The 16861-nt window shown below is 39.7% G+C and overlaps 1 long non-coding RNA gene across 3 annotated transcripts in view; it reads right to left on the bottom strand.

Moving 5' to 3' along the window:
• Positions 1–14752: 14752 nt before the first annotated feature.
• Positions 14753–16861, bottom strand: part of LOC137146273 (uncharacterized) — a 109883-nt gene continuing 107774 nt past the window's right edge. For all 3 annotated transcript variants that reach the window (XR_010917891.1, XR_010917890.1, XR_010917892.1), the window contains one exon: positions 14753–14989. This is a non-coding gene — a long non-coding RNA (uncharacterized lncRNA). The remainder of the gene's footprint in view (positions 14990–16861) is intronic.

Here is a 16861-nt window from a genome sequence, read left to right as displayed (position 1 = left end):
GGCCCAGATTTTCCTGGATATAATAGCTGACAGATTTCTTCTCCAAATAGTCACCAAATCAACAATAGGTGATGCCATTTTAGATTTGGTATTGGTGAGTAGTGAGGACCTCATAGAAGAATTGGTTGTAGGGAACAAACTTGGTTTGAGTGATCATGAGTTAATTCAGTTTAAACTAAATGGAAGGATAAACAAAAATAAGTTTGCAACTAGGGTCCTTGATTTCAAAAGGGCAAATTTTAAAAACTGAAGGGAATTAGTTATGGAAGGGTCTGGTCTGAAGAAATCAAGGATTTGAATGTGGAGGAGGCTTGGAAGTAGTTTCTGCAACTTTAACTTAAAGTATCTGAAGCCTACATCCCAAGCAAAGGGAAAAAATTCATAGGGAAGACTTGCAGACCAAACTTCTCAAACAGGTGATTAAGAGAAGCAGAAAACCTACACGGAATGGAAGATGGGATGGATCAACAAGGAAAGCTACCTCTTGGAGGTCAGAAAGTGTAGGGAGAAAAGGGAGAACTGTGAAAAGGCAAGCAGAGTTGGACCTTGCAAGAGAAATTAAAACCAATTTTAAAAGTTTCTATAGCTATATAAATAAAAAGAAACCAAGGAAAGAAGAAGTGGGACTGCTAAACTCTGAGGACAGGGTGGAGATTAAAGATAATGTAGGCAGGGCCCAACATCTAAATGAATACTTTGCAGCAGTTTTTATTAAGAGTAATGAGGATCTTATGGATAATGGAAGGATGGCTAATGGAAATGTGGATATGAAAGTAGAAATTACCACATCTGAGGTGGTAATCAAACTCAAATAGCTGGTGGAGCTCAAATAGGTGGAGTCAAACTCAAATAGCTTAATGGGACCAAACTAGGGGAAGAGGGGGACAGATAATTTCCATCAAAATATTAAAATAACTGGCATATGAAATTGCAAGCCCAATAGCAAGAATTTTTAATGAATCCATAAACTCAGGGTTCATAACCTATGACTGAAAAACTGCTAACGTATTACCTATTTTTAAAAAAGGGAAATAAAGTGATTCAGGAAACTGTAGGCCTGTTACTATGATTGTATGCAAGGTCTTGGAACAAATTTTGAAAGAGAAAGTAGTTAAGGACATAGAGGTAAACGCTAACTGAGATAAAATACAACACAGTTTTTTTAAAGGAAGATCTCTTTCTTTGAGAAGATAACTCATTTTTTTAGACAAAGGAAATGCAGTAGATCTAATCTACCTGGATTTCAGTAAGGTATTTGATACAATTCCACATGGAAAATGATAAGTTAAATTGGAGAAGAAGGGGATTTATATGATAGTTTAAAGATGAATAAGGAACTGGTTAAAAGGGTGACTACAAAGGGTCATACTGAAAGATGAACTCTCAGGCTGAAGGGAGATTACTGTGGAGTTCCTCAGGGATCGGTCTTGGGACCGATCTTATTTAGCATTTTTATTAACGACCTTCACACAAGAAGTGGGGTTGCGCTAATACAATTTACAAATGACACAAAGTTGGGAGGTATTGCCAATACAGAGGAGGACCGAAATATCATACAAAAAGATCTGTATGACCGTGAAAACTGGAGTAATAGAAATGGGATGAAATTTTATAGTGCAAAGTCATTCACTTAGGGACTAACAACAAGAATTTCTGCTGTAAGATGGGAATTTATCAGTTGGCAGCATCAGAGGAGGAGAAGGACCTGCGTGTATTGGCTGACCACAGGATGATTATGAGCCAACAATGTGATGTGACCATGAAAAAAGCTAATGAGATCCTAGGAGGCATCAGGTGAGGTATTTCCAGTAAAGATAGGGCAATGTTAGTACCATTATAAAATGCACTGTTGAGCCCTCATTTGAATTACTGTGTGTGGTTCTGGTCTCTCATGTTTATGAAAGATGAATTCAAACTGGAACAGGTGCAGAGAAGAGCTACTAGGATGATCAGAGAATTGGGAAACCTACCTTATGAGAGGAGACTCGAAAAGCTTTGTTTATTTAGCCTAACCAAACGAAGGCTGAGGGAGATATGATTGGTATTTATAAATATATCAGAGGGATAAATAACAGGGAGGGAAGTTCCAGAGGGTTAGCCATGGCAGTCTGTATACAGCAAAAACATCGAGAGTCCTGTAGCACCTTAAAGACTAACAAATTTCTGCGGGCATAAGCTTTCGTGAGCTGCAACCCACTTTGTCAGATGCATGAAGTGGAAACCACAGATAGGAGGTATATCTATACATCCAAGGGTGAGAAACATAACAATGTGGAGGGCAAGTGCTAACAAAGTCAATTCAGTTAGGATCGATGAGGCCTATTCACAACCTTTGATTAGAAGGTAAGAATGTGTAAACAGTGACAATTACTTCTTGTAATGAGATAACCATTCCAAGTCCCTATTCAGACCCAGTCTGATTGTGTCAAGTTTGCATATGAGTTCCAGCTCTGCAGTTTCTTACTGAAGTCTGATTTTAAGTTTTTTTGTTAAAAATCTCATCGTGTAGCATTATGTAATCAGATAGAACCATTGCAGGTAATGTTACCAATTCTCCTTACCTGCATGTATAGGTAGCTAAATCTTGGAGTAATGGTAAGTGTTGGCTTCTGAAGGAAGGTGGGATCTCTCACCTGGGAACTGTCTAAGGAGGTTAGACTGAGAGAGAGGAGACAGAGCCTGAAAATGGAGTTTCCGTACAGCTAGGCTGAGGCTCTGGACTGACCAGAATAGACTATGCTTCAACCTTTATTTCTCTGTGCTAACCTAAGGATTTCCTGTGCTGTGTTTCAGCTGACTAATAAACCTGACTGTTTTGACAGTGCTGCCTGAGTGCCACTGTAAATACTTGGTGAGGTCCATTAACCCCTGAAGAGGGTACAAGCCTCTACCAGGAGTCTATATCAATTGGATGTTCTGAACAGCGATCATAGTGTGCAGTAGGAGTGCTTAAACCCAGAGGTTCAGTCTCAGGAGGCGGCGAGTTCATGTGGCATACCCTGAAGCAAGAGTGAGACCCCTAGAGGGTCAGGGATATCGAAGGGGTTCTTCCAAGAAACTGTTCCAAAGCCAGGGGCGTGGCACTGATCCTGTGGATACATGAGAATTAAGGTGGCAATGGTGGTTCCATTATTGTTACCAGCTATGCATCTCACCAATAAAATATGTTCTTTTCCCAAGGTTGTGATCAGAATTCATTTCTTATGGGCACAGGAATTGGCTAGAAGATATATCCACTCAAGAAAATAAAAACATTACATGGTGCCAAAACATTACAACATATTGTAGGGTTGTTTCCCCTCCATGATCATAGAACTTAGCTGGACCAAGTTGGTCCTGAGGAGTCTGGGCTGTAAAGGACATCTGGTCAGTATTTGGCCCAAGGATTTTTTAAAAGCTTAGACTTGACTCAGTAGTACTCATGTAAAAGAACACTGTCAACCTTTATAAGCCCACTCTTTGACCTACTTTTTGACTTTTTTACACTCCATGTAAATCATGACGTCAAATGTGATGTTCTGATTTATGTTATTATTAAAGACAAAAATTTCTCCGATCTCAATTCTTAAAAAAATAATAGTAGTGAAAAATATGCTAACAGCTCAGTAAATGAATGGATTTACAATGGAGAAGGAAAAAAAATCAGTGGAGAAACAGATTTCAGTTTCAGACTTCCAAAGGGTTGGTTTGTTTTAAATAAACCTTGGGGGATAAAGTGTTTATGAAAAATACCTTGACATTGTCCTTCTAAATGAGCTATGTGTATATAGTTCATTGAAAATACTAGAAAGGCAATTGAATCTCTATGGTTCTTCCACGTCATCTGGGCATTAGGAACCCACACGTCTCCCTGCTTCTGAGCACTTAGTAATATCTATAAAAATGTAAAGTGTCCATTATAAGCAAAGTTTCTATCTGTTACATTCAGGAGAGAAGCACATTGAACTACCTATGATTGGTTTGGGAAATCTGTTTTTGTCTGTAAGCAGAGTCCTCCCTACATGCAGATAGGAAGATGAGCTTACTGCTCATTGCCTCATGTGGTGTTGTGTGTCCCAGGAATACTGCTACAGTCTACAACGACATCTGGCTTCTCAATTAGAGCCCAATGTGACAACTGCTGTTCATGCACAGGCAATTGATTCGATTTTTATGCCCCTCAACAAACTGAGCTGAGTACTATGAATATCATTTTTCTTTTTGCTTTATAGCTTATTTATTTTGTTGTTTTCCAGTTTTGTCACTGAAGTCTATGGATTATCAAAAACCCTTGATAGAAAGGAACTCTACCATTTTGAGATGTTGATGGGTTGTGATGGGTAGTTCAATAGTAGCACTGCCAAAGAATAGTCATGAAGTCGGTGTTCAGACAGAGTTTTTTGAGTTGCTCAGTTATTTCCAGAAAAATTAGAAGCCTACTATTAAAAATTAACTTTGAGTCATTATCTGTTCGCAATTTCCAAGTTGCAAGTTGGCAAGTTTCCTGCTCTTCAAATTCTTTGGATCCCCTCCCCTCGCCCCTAATCTAAGTAAAAATTCCTAGCAGTAAGACCAGTCTGATCATTATACACAGCCCTACCCAGGCCCTATGTCCAGAGAAAAAGGATGCTTTCCTCAGGCCAGCTAGGATTGTGAGCCTCACAGAACTAGCACACTCAGAACCTGATTTTCCTCTACACTGGGGCAACTCTATTTTATTACAGTGGAGTTATTGTGAGTTACACCAGTGTAATGAGAAAAGAATCTGGCTCTTACGGTTAGATTCTGATTGGTGCTTATGCGGGTTCCCAGGGAGTTGATGGGAATAAATCGCTTCCTCACACTTTTGGGTCCCATATAAGGGCTATACAGAACTGTAGTCACTGTGCTAAGAGAGAGAACGGGGACTGCTCTAACTATCCCCATAGGCCACATAGTGCGCCAAAGACAATATGAGGGGATGAAGAGTAGATCCTGGCTCTAATCTTCCCCCTCCCCCACATGCTCCGGCCAGTACAGCTTGCAAGCTGCACGCAGAGAGGAGGAGAAGGGCAGTATGCTGCACTCATTGAAGAGAATGTAATTGCTTCTGACTTTCTCTGTACACCAAGGACTTCTAGGAGACTTTGTACCTTTCTGAGGCAGAATGCCTCTGGTACTCCTCTGGGGCTCCAAAATGCCCCACTACCAGGCAGTGCCTACGAAGAAACCCAGCTCAGAAGAAGGTGAAAGAAACTACATAATAGACAATTGGGGAAATACTTCCACAGAGAGTGGGTAGATCAGTGGAACAGTTGTTGCTTTATATGCAAATGGTTACAGCTTCAAATCCCACCTGTTTTCTTTCAGAAATGGTGGAACTTTTAGAAAGAAAGGATTGGTCCAGTGATTAGGGGGCTCATCTGGCACTTGGAAGGCCTAGATTTAAGTCCCTGCTCTGCTACAGACATTCTGTGTGACCGGAGACAAGTCACTTAACCTCTCTGTGCCTCAGTAACATAGGGATGATAGTACTTCTTTGCCTCACAGGGGTATAAAGAGATTGAAGATTCTGAGGTGTTCTGTTATTATAATGGAGGCTAGATAAGTACCATAGAAAAACAGAGGAAGTGTTTTCCTAATATCCAATAGTTGATGGATGGCTTATAAACTTAAGCATGAGGATTGTTTCTCTTTATAACATTTGTGTGTCCTAATATAACTGTCTGTCGCAGTTCTTACACTGCAGCCATCAATAAGATATCTGAATATCTGTGGATATTATCATCTATATAAATATTTAATCTTTTTTTGAATCCTGTCAAGTTCTTTATTTCTATTATATCCTTTGACAATGAGTTCTACTAGTTGATACAGCATAAGTCAATTCCATTGCAATAGAAATTAGTACTGGCATGTGGAGGTAGAAATTAGATCATTCAATTCATCTCCCTCCAAATACATTGATCAATCTTAGTAACCCTCCTAGCTATCTCAAGTCATATAAACCATATTTGTGGAAACCACAATAATGCTCAGAAACCATATCTGCATGTCAACAATTTCATTTTCAAAACAGTGTAATTTTCTTAATAATAAAAGGAGTCTGCAATGAGTTAAGTATTAAGAGTTTCAGACTAAATTCATCCTATCAACCACAACATTGTACAAAAAAAGATACAGTATTGGGATAGTCCCCAAACTTGTGAAATAAGGATTTTCTTCTTCATATTACAATAAAACCTCAGAATTATGAACATCTCGGGAATGGAGGTTGTTTGTAACTCTGTAATGTTCGTAACGTTGAACAAAACGTTATGGTTGTTCTTTAAAAAGTTTACAACTGAACATTGACTTAATACAGTTTCAAAACTTTACTATGCAGAAGAAAAATGCTGCTTTTAATCATCTGAATTTAAATGAAACAAATACAGAAACAGTTTCCTTACCTGGTCAATTGTTTTAAACTTTCCCTTTATATTTTAGTAGTTCACATTTAACACAGCATTGTGCTGTATTTGGTTTTCTTTTTTGTTTTTTGGTCTCTGCTGCTGCCTGATTGAATACTTCCGGTTCCAAATGAGGTGTGTGATTGACTGGTCAGTTTGTGACTCTGGTGTTCGTAATGCTGAGGTTCTACTGTACATTTCATGTAGATATCCCAGGCATCTGGAGCCATCTACCATAATCAAGTACAATTCCAGGATAGCCAAGAACGTTTTTTGAACAGAGTGGTTCTGTTGATGAACATCCTCCAGTTCAAGACTTAACAGACTGGATATTCCTTAATTTGCCTTTGGGGTCCCCATCTGAACATACCAAAATTTTGGATTGGATAAGTCGGGGTAGTGGCTGGTTCAAAGGAGTGTTCTCTGGGACCCATTTCTACAGCAAAGCTGCAAAGGACAGTTTTGGATTTCCTGGACCCGCAGTGTAAGTCAGTTTGTGAATTTGATTCCTCAGTTGTAATAGATAGATTTTCCTAGTGTAATGTCTTTAGGCACAAAGGGTTGAAGTCTTCTTTCCCTACATGGTAAGATGATGGGACGAAACTGCTTTTCCTGCAGCTGAATATCAACTGTGGAACCATTATGGAAAACTACTCTAGTCCAGGCATTATGTAGACTGAGGAGCTGCAAGTGGTACACAGCCCCCAGCAGTACTCCAGCACTCAGTACTATATATACAGCCCTTCCCATGCTGCTTCACTCACCGAATTGTACATACAAAGGACTGTATTTCAGTAATTACAGTAGAGGAAAACCAGTGGTGAGAACAAACTATCTTTCTTCTTACTGTTTCAGTCTAGCTTTGTAGGGTGGCTTTGAACTCCTGCTTTCTTCCCTAAATCCCAGACCTTCTCTGTTTTACTGCAAGTGTCTGACAAATTATTCTTTGCAAAGAGGCAGAGAGCCAGAAGGTTCCACTTTGTTTAGAGACTCTCTCTGCACATGATCATTACATTTCTCAGTTGTTGAGAACAGACACATAGTTGTCAGACAGAGCACTAAAAAAGCCCAAAAGGAGATTGCATTCTTTGTATTCTAGTTGTGCTTTCTTTAAAAAAAGAGAGAGACTTGCCAAGTCCTGCAGCTTTTACAGCGGCATGTGACACAGGTTTAGGTCAGCACAGGGCCCTCTTACCAGCTGTAGCTGAAGATCACTGGCTCCACTCGAGTCCTTGAGTCACTAAATAAAAGTGACTAAAGCAGCTGGGTATATTCAGCACAGTTCACCCAGGCAGCTAGAAGAAAGGCATTTTTATACTCAAGTATAATGTCCTTTTTTAATTAGCATTTCCATATGAAAAGAAGCTTTATATTATGAGCTCATCCAAGAGAAATAAATACAAATAGCCCTGAGGAGAATAACCTTTTGATTTATTTTTCAAGGAAAGAGGGTGAGGACCTGAAGTAGGATGAGTGAGCTCTAGGCTGAGTGGGAGAAGAACCCAGGAATAAACCCATAGAGGAAATTTTTCAGGGGACTAAAGCCCCAATCCTGTGATGAGCTCTGCAGGGGTCCGCTTGCACAGACCTTGTTGCCTGGCTGAGTCCTAAGGGAGTATTGGGGCATATTGAAGGTTTATATGGATTAATTTGTCTTAAAATTAGATGTATTATAGTTAAAAGCCAGGCAATTCCAAGTTCAGACTTAAGTTGCAATATTCTATCTAAGAACTGCAGCATCTACTATATGACATAACTGTCACAATTTTTTCTGAAAGACAAGGTGGGTGAAGAAATATCTTTTATTGTACCAACTTCTGTTGATGGAAAGAGCTAAGAGAAGAGCTCTCTGGAGCTATCACCAACAGAAGTTGGGCCAGTAAAAGATATTATCTGACCCAACTTGTCTTTCTCAAATCTTGGGACCACAGCTACAACAGTACTGCATACAACAATTGTCTCTGACTTCTGCAGTAGGAAAATAGTATAAGATAAGGATGGAGGTAAAAGCCTTAACATAGCTGAACTTTTTTGACATGATGTTGCAGTGAGAAGCTTGTTATTTTAATGCAGTTTAAAAAACAAACATACATAAACCTTAAGAAATTCTTCCACATATTCAGGCAACATTATATAGAATCTCCCATGTGATAGATTTGATGTTTCAAAGTGGGGTTGCACTCTAAAAAGTGACCACAAAAGTGGCATCATCTTACTCACAAGATCTGTCCTCTGTGTGAATATCAAGTCACACCTACAGACGTTAATAACACCAATTTTCACTGCTTTTACCCCAGCAGAACCAGCACAGCTAAGAAAGAGTGAGCTGGGTTCCATTCCTTCTTGATGCATCAGTTCTGAACATCTAGGCCTGTGCAAATCCACTGAAGGTGATGTGGTTGCACAGGTGTAGATGAGAGCCTAATTTGGCCTCCAGAACCTTTGTTACAAGTGATAATGAGCAAAATGGAAAGAACAGTCTAAGAAATAATGGGAAACTTCCTAGACAAATTGGAAGAGTTGACAAGTATTATTCTACCTCCGCTATAATCAGGCCTGTCTGGACATATACTAGGATAAGTCTTTTCCTCGCCTGGCTCAACCAACTAACATTGCTGTTTGCAATGCCAGGATTTGCAGATGAATAAAAACATTTTTTGGCCAGTAACAATGTGTTCTTTATGCACTGTCAAAAGGGAAACATTCTCCCCTCCTCTCCCACAGTGAATGTATGTGCGTGCGCGCACACGCACGCATGCACGCACAAGCACGCACACACACACAGAGTAAAATCCTTACTCTATTGAAGTCAGTAGGCATCTGGCCATTGACTTCAATAGGGCAAGGTTTTCACACACAGTGACTAATGCCAGGTACATACTACTGCTCCTTTTAAATGAATAAATAACACCACAGTGAGAGTGCTTCAGACCTCTCATATTCATGAAACTTGATACCAGGTCATCATTAACATAGCAGTGTGAGAGACCAGAAGCAACTATCGTTTGCCATCACTATACAATATGTAAAGTCACTATCAACAGTGGTTTTAAGCTTTAATTATATAGTTAAGGCAGCAGTTTCACAACACCTACAAATACAACAGTTACAGTAGCAGCACTTCACACCCTTTTAAACAAAGCGCTTTGCTGCAGCATACAGTTGAAATTTAATTTCTTTGCCATATGAGAAATTGAAATACTTAAGTAATAACATTCAGCAACATCATCTGCCATCTGATAGTGCACAGAAACTGGGCAATTATGTTTCGCCTCAGGTGGCTAATAGCCCCATTTCAAATTTCAGACATTAGCAGATAATAATACTGCCTGCATCTGAGTATGTTATTATAATTATTAACCGCTAAAAAAACTGGAGGGATTGAGAGAGAGAAGGGTTGTTTTTGATTATTTAATTTTGCAATGCCATATAGCTAAGCTCATTGTTCTCCATCAGCTAACTTTCAGGAACTGAGTGTTAGCATTACTGCAGATCAGACTCAGTTCAAACCAACTTGTTTTCAGATTCATTAAACCTTACTGCTACTATTTAGCATGATCAGATCCCTGAGCTGAAAGACATGCCTATGACCATTAAATTGAAATAAAAATGGTGCTGGGTGCAGAAACACAGAGAAATCTAGCATTAGAGTATCATGTATCATGCTGTCTTTAGTGCTTGTTTCCGTGTTTTCATTTTAAATCCAAATATACATATTTAATGCTTTAGTCAAACAACTTTCTTGTCATGATTAGAGGAGTCAGATTTTCAGAGGTGGGCTGGAACAGATACTGTGAAAAAAATGATCATGCACTTAAATAAAAAAATACCTACCTGAATGCTCAGAAACAGAAATGTGCTTGAGAAAACTGGGAAATTCTGTAGCTAAGCATCCAAAATTGTCTGAAATAAGTACAAGTAGGGTATAGCAGGCAAAAATGTGCCATGGCTATTCAAAGTTGCACTGAGGAGCAGGCAGTCCTCAAGCATGGCCTAGTTAAAAAGGCACAAAGGTGCCTTAAAGCCACTTTTGACCCACTCCCCTTATTCAGTTCATAGACCAACTGCAAGAATGTAGGAACACAGCATCTGTGCTTCAAGGATTACATTATAGAAATGTATATATAGGTAAAAAGGGTATTAGGCTTTGAACTTCTAAAAGGACTTTTGAGTAGGGCTGGGCAGAAAAATTCGAACAAAATTTTCATGAGAACTTGCTGATGAGTTGAAACTGAAATGTTTCCTGGAGATGAGGTGGTGATGCAAATTTTCATAGGCTCCTGCCAGCTCAGCTGCCTAGCTCCTCAGCAGCCTGTTTGGTAGGCTGATAGGGAGACTGGAGCCTGGAAGCCCCAGATCACAGGCTTATCATTCCTCAGCAGCCCAGACTTCCTGTCTCTGGGCAGCCCAATCGGCAGAGTCAGGAGCCCCAAGGCTTCCAGTGTGCACAGAGAATTTAAAAAATGTGGGGGTTTGTTTGAAATTGAATTGAAACAAAACCAGATTTGGAAATATCAACATCCTCCTTGAAACAGAATGACCTTTTTCTGCCCAGCTCTGTTTTTGAGTTTAGGAGGAGCAGCTTGTTCTTTCTAGAGAAGCATGAATACATGAGACATAAAATTAAGGTAATTTTAAGCCACACTGAGAAAACTGTGTACAAATCGTGATGTTTCTCAATCTTGTCATCTCTGCAATATTTGCAGGGGGGGGTTCCTTAAAGCCCCAGCTCCTGGAATCAAGAAATTACATGATAATTTCAATTTTTATTTAAAAGAAAGATAAGTTTCTAACCCTCCTGGTTGTAGAGAGAAGCTTGAAAACATGAAGGGAGTGTACTTTAAAGGCTAAGAAACCACAAGGAAATGAAAAACATCATGGAATGTATTATTTTTTTAAGCCACTCACAATTTTTGGAGCCTGACTCATGAATGCATGAGATTGGTGAAACTGAAATTATTATGTAATCTTGCTGTTTGCAAAAAAAAAAAAAAAAAAAAAAGAAGTGAGTTTCTTTACGTAACAGGATGCTACTACTTACCCTGGGCACATTACCTGTAGTTTCTAGTTCCCTGTCATGAAGGCACCGACAAGAGGTAAACCCTTCTCTCCATGTTAGAGGAGTGTGAATTTTGACCTGAGGCCTTTTGGAAAATGTCATGCAGTTTAGTGAGTGAGTAGCCATTTTGTTGCCAAAATGGTTGTGATAAGTTAAATTAACAAATGTAGTTTTATTGATTGAAGGCTTCCATTAAAAGACAGTGATGAGTTACCTGGCCTATTTGCTGTACATCTGAAGTAATTTGGTGGGTTTTTATGATTGGAGGGGAAGATTTAAATCCTTTGGGTGGGAGAATTATGGGTAATTTCCACCTATAAATGAGGCTGAACTTCATCTCCAAGAAGGGCCTTTTCTAGGAAGGTTTAAGTTCCACTAGATTTAGTGTTGGAGCAGGCAGAACCCTGGCCCTACTCTAATGTACAGGGTTCTAATGCTTGTGCTAGAAGTTGGCAGATAATGCCTTAAAGCAGGTGGCAGTCGTTTATTTTTGGCTGTTTATTTTACTTTTAAAAATACTGAGAAGTATTTATATAATCTGATTACATCACCTTGCCCCTCCCTGTTGATCTTTCCAATGGTTTACCCTTTTCAAAGGCCATCAAGGCTTTTACATAAACTTTCCCCTGAGCCTACATCTCAGCCCTTGTTTCTTATAACACCCACTTTCAGCTGTGCTCTGCTATTGGTGGCAGCCTAGATATGATGCTCACCCCTACTCCTACAATCATATCCATGCCTTCTTCTGTGCTGACACTAGGCATGGAACTCCCTCTATGTTCTGTTCTACCAGGCACTATCCTCTCATCAGTCAAATCCTCCTTTAAGGTTATTAATACACAAAAATACTACACTATATGTGAGTGAGGGTGCTTTATACATAACATACCTAACATAGAAGAACTACAAAAGCAAGGAAATGAAAAGTTAAGTTAAGTAAAGTTCATAACCTCTTTGCCACCACTGAGAGAGACACACTTCACCATTAGAACAACCATCATGCACCACAAACAACACCGCTCCAGAATTGATGTCAACTTTTCCACACTTCGCCAAACTTCACATCACCACCACCACCACAAACAGACCAGACTTCCTCCCTACAATCTTTTCCAGAAAATCACATGCACTTATTTTTGGGAAAGGGGCATGCTGAAAAATAAGATCTTCATAAAATTATCCAGCCAGCTCAGAAGCCCCATTTTCATGGAAATCCTTTTCTTTTTTTCCAATGTAGCTGCAGATTTGCTGAAGATCTTCCTCCACAATGCAACACAGATGTTGCTGGACTAGAAAAACCTATCCCTTCACCATGAAAAGCTCCATTTTTGGATGGGAGGGCATGATACTGCAGCACATGGCAACAGATCGAGTTGTTTAACTTTTCAATAAAACTTTTTAAATATAACTTTTCCCATTTTTCACTAACTTTGTTCATTGCACATAAGGATTCATTTATGATGCATGAGAATAGATTCAGAAGAGGTTACTGACACAGCAATGGCTGGTTTAATGAAGAACAAGATCTACTTCAGAGTCAGCTGGGCACTTTCACAAAGATCCTAATGCTCAGGCCAGGCCTACATTTACCTGGAAATTCAACAGCAGTTGATGGGAGTTATGCAAGCTACGCAGAGTAACTTGCATAATTCCCTTCAACTTCATGACTCCTCTTCTATGCGGCGTCTTCACTGTGCTGCGCCGATGGGAAATGTGTTCCCATCAATGTAGCACTGCACCACTTGAGGGGGTGGTTTTAATGCATCGACTTCTGGATCAATTGAGCAGGTCTTTACTGACTGCTCAATTTACCCAGATAGATCGATCTGACAGCGGCGAATTTGACCTCATTAAAGTAGCTGTTGCTTTGTCATGGATTCTGTTCTTTTTTAAACTGTTCAGCTGTATCAAGAGCTTCACTCCTGAACTTGCTGATTCAGCTAGGCTCGTTCTTGCAACCACAGCCAATCAGAACAGAAGAACTATCAGGGAAAAGGATTTGTACAGACTTCTACAGACATGAAATCATCTTTGAAGGTCTACTTTGCAGTAACAAGGTTATGTTTATTTTTTAAAAATACAATATTTTAAGTCTAAGGACTTGTCTACATAGAGAAGTTAGTGCACCATAAGCTCAGGTGTGAATTTAAAATGCACTAGCTATTCCACACTAACTCCCCATGTGGACACTCAGTTTAGTTTCATGCACTTCTAAGTACAGTAAACTATTATGTCCTATGGTTTGGTCTACACTGAAAAGTTATATTGTCAGAGCTATATTGGTCAGGGGTGTGAAAAAAACAACAACCCTGACTGACAGTTATATCAGCAAAACTCCCAGTGTAGACACAGGTATATCAATGGAAGCGCAGTGAAAAGGTGGTTTTCCTACACCAATAGAAAAAATCCTTCTGTCAGTGTAGGCTGTGCCTACACTCGAGGGCTATATCGACATTGCTATGCTGGTATAGCCTCCTTAGTGTAGACATAGCCTAAGGCTTGGTCTACACCTAAAACTTAGGTTGGCCCAGCTACATCACTTAGAGGTGTGAAAAATTCACTCCCCTGAGAGACGTAGTTAAGCTGACCTAAGCCCCAGAATAGATGGAAGAATTCTTCCATCAACCTAGCTGCTGACTCTCAGAGAGGTATATTTACTACAGTGACAGAAGAACCCCTTCCATCACTGTAGTAAGTATCTACACTATGGTACTATTGTGTTTCTAGTGTAGACTTACCCTAAGGCACTCTTCCGCTATGTCTACACTACGAGCGAAGGGTGTGATTTCCCTGTTGATGTACACATACTCATGCTAGTGCTCATCGAGCTAGCAGGAGTACAACTAGCAGTGTAGACACGGTGGCAGCAGCGGAGGCTTGGCTCAGCCATGCCAAGTACATCCCCACTGGTTTCAGGCAGGTTTGGCTCCCCCTGCCTCGACTGCTGCTACCATCGCTACTGCAACTCCACTGCAATTCATACTTGCACCAGCGTAAGTCTATGTTCATGAGCAGAGGAATCACACTCGTAGCTCAGAGCGGAGACATAGCCTTAGTGTGCAGTGAGATTGGCCACACAGGGAGTTAGTGCAGAGTAACCAGTGCATGCTAGCGGGCCACACTGGGTACTGCAGGCTTCCTCCTCCTTGTAGAAGAGCAGTAATTAATGACCCTCCAAGTCATTAATTTTAGAATAACAATCTTATAGTGTTGTTTTGCAGTATTGATTTGAATGTTAAAGGTATGTCAAAAAAGAATAAAAACAAGGAAACACATTTCACTGAGAAATATATTTTTATTTATTAAAATGTGCTTAACTTAAAAGCTCTGGGTGCATGTATGATAGTTCTATACATCAAACATACTGAATGAATTATATCCTCCAAATACTGCTCTGCCCCAATCCAACGAAGTACATCCCTAGACTATAAGCTCTTTGGGGCAGGGTCCGTCTATTTGTCCTGTGCTGTACAGCAACTAGCACAAAGGGGTCCTGGTCTCTGACTGGGTCTTCTAGGGGTTTCTGCAATACAAATAAATAATCATGAGTAGTGCACGTTCAACTTTAGGCATGAGTAGCCCCACCGAAGTCAAAGGAGCCACAGACATGCATAAAATTAAGAACATACTTAAACATTGTGCAAGATTGGAACCAAGGAGCAAATTGAGTGTATTAATGATATGTTTGTGATTAGGTGTTGTCTATGATTATCTTCACTAACTGTGGATTTCTTCAAAGTGTATTGAGGAAATGTACTGAATGCTGATTAATATGCAGTTATTGGGTGTGAGATGCCTGTTTACTGCAGATTTCATCCAAGATACAAATGAAAGGGCTGTACAAATAGAGGTAATTCTCCATTGCAATGAAGCACTGCAACTCTGGAAACACTTGTTAAAATGTATGCAGCTACCCAGGGGATATTTAGCAAATTCTGAAAAAAAGGTTTATTTCTAGCTTCCAGATATTCAACTTGATTTGCTTGGAAAGACAATTAAATAACTGGACAAAAGCTAAACATCTCTGTCTTTTAGTGAATGAATCTTGTAAGAATATGGAAAACTATTTTCCTGATACTTTCAGGTGGCACAGGCCCAAGACACAGTAATCCTGTTTGTCCGATGACCAAAAGCCTTCTCATGCTTGGAGGATCAACTCTAGCTGAGTGCAGCCTGAATTAATTCCTAATGCTGAAACTTGAGCACCCTCTCTAGGTTACTGTACCTAGGGTGTCTGAAATTTCATTATCTCCCTTTGTGAGTGGTGAATCTCAACAGGAAGAATCACTATTTTCCCTGGCCTGTTTTCAATGGAAGCATGTCAGCTTTTAATTGCCTAAAAAGGTTTCGAATTTAAAATGCATTTTCCAGGTTCTTGGATAATTTAAATCCTAAACCAGTTCATTAAAAGGCCATTTATTATGAGTCAGGTTGGTACATTTCTCACTTAACAATCAGCTTTAACTATGAACAAAAACAAATAAACTGCATTATTACCTTCCCATCAGAGACAGTAAGAATGCAAGGCTCTGAGCACCCCTGCTGGTATGCAGGTTGGGGCAGGGCGGAAAGAGGGGGTGTTGTTAAAGAATTCATTCCTTCTTGAATGAACATACAGGATGAAATCCTGGCTCCATTGAAGTCAATGGCTAAACTTCCACTGCCTTCTGTGAGACCAGGATTTCACCCACAGTATCTTGATTAGTTCCAAAGGTTTGCTGCAGTAAGGAGCCTTTGAGGGGGCAGTGTGAGTAGCCCAATAGAAACAAAGTTCTGTAGACTTACGTTTTGGCTGCATGCCTCTTTTGATGTTTTGTAGTTCACCTGTGTTTTCTGTTTGTGCATACATATTATTTTAGAAAGATTAGATACAACAGAGAAAACTTGGTTTGGGCCCGTTCAAGGGATCAGTAAAACTCAGGTTATTGATTAACAGAAGTGGTCTTTGAATAAAGGTGCAACAGACCTGACCTCAAACATATGGGGGGAGTTTCTTTAAGAATAGTTTCCTATGCAAGTTTCGCTGTCAGTGTAGGTTTCACTTACATCACCTTAACATTTTGAAGCAAAGGTTTGGAAAAGTAGTTGGGGATGGATTTTTAAAAGAGCTCTAGGGAGCAGTGTCTCTCTCTCTATATATATATACACACACACACAAATCATATAAAACAAACATACAGCGATAATTAGATGGATGATACACACACACACATTCTGTTCATACATGCACACACACACATACACACACACACACACTTACTGTATTATGGACTAAGAACACAGGAAATATTGTCAGAAATTATTGTCTGCAGAATTCCGTTTCTTAAGTTCAGCCGTTTACTAATAATCTAATATTTGGCACATACCTAATTTATTATAGGATAACTGATGGGTT

The sequence above is a fragment of the Emydura macquarii genome, unplaced genomic scaffold (assembly GCF_026122565.2).
Source record: "Emydura macquarii macquarii isolate MOO-44397 ecotype Brisbane River unplaced genomic scaffold, CSIRO-AGI_Emac_v2 contig_431, whole genome shotgun sequence".
In the NCBI taxonomy this organism is placed as follows: Eukaryota; Metazoa; Chordata; order Testudines; family Chelidae; genus Emydura; species Emydura macquarii.
This window is presented reverse-complemented; position numbering and strand designations above follow the sequence as displayed.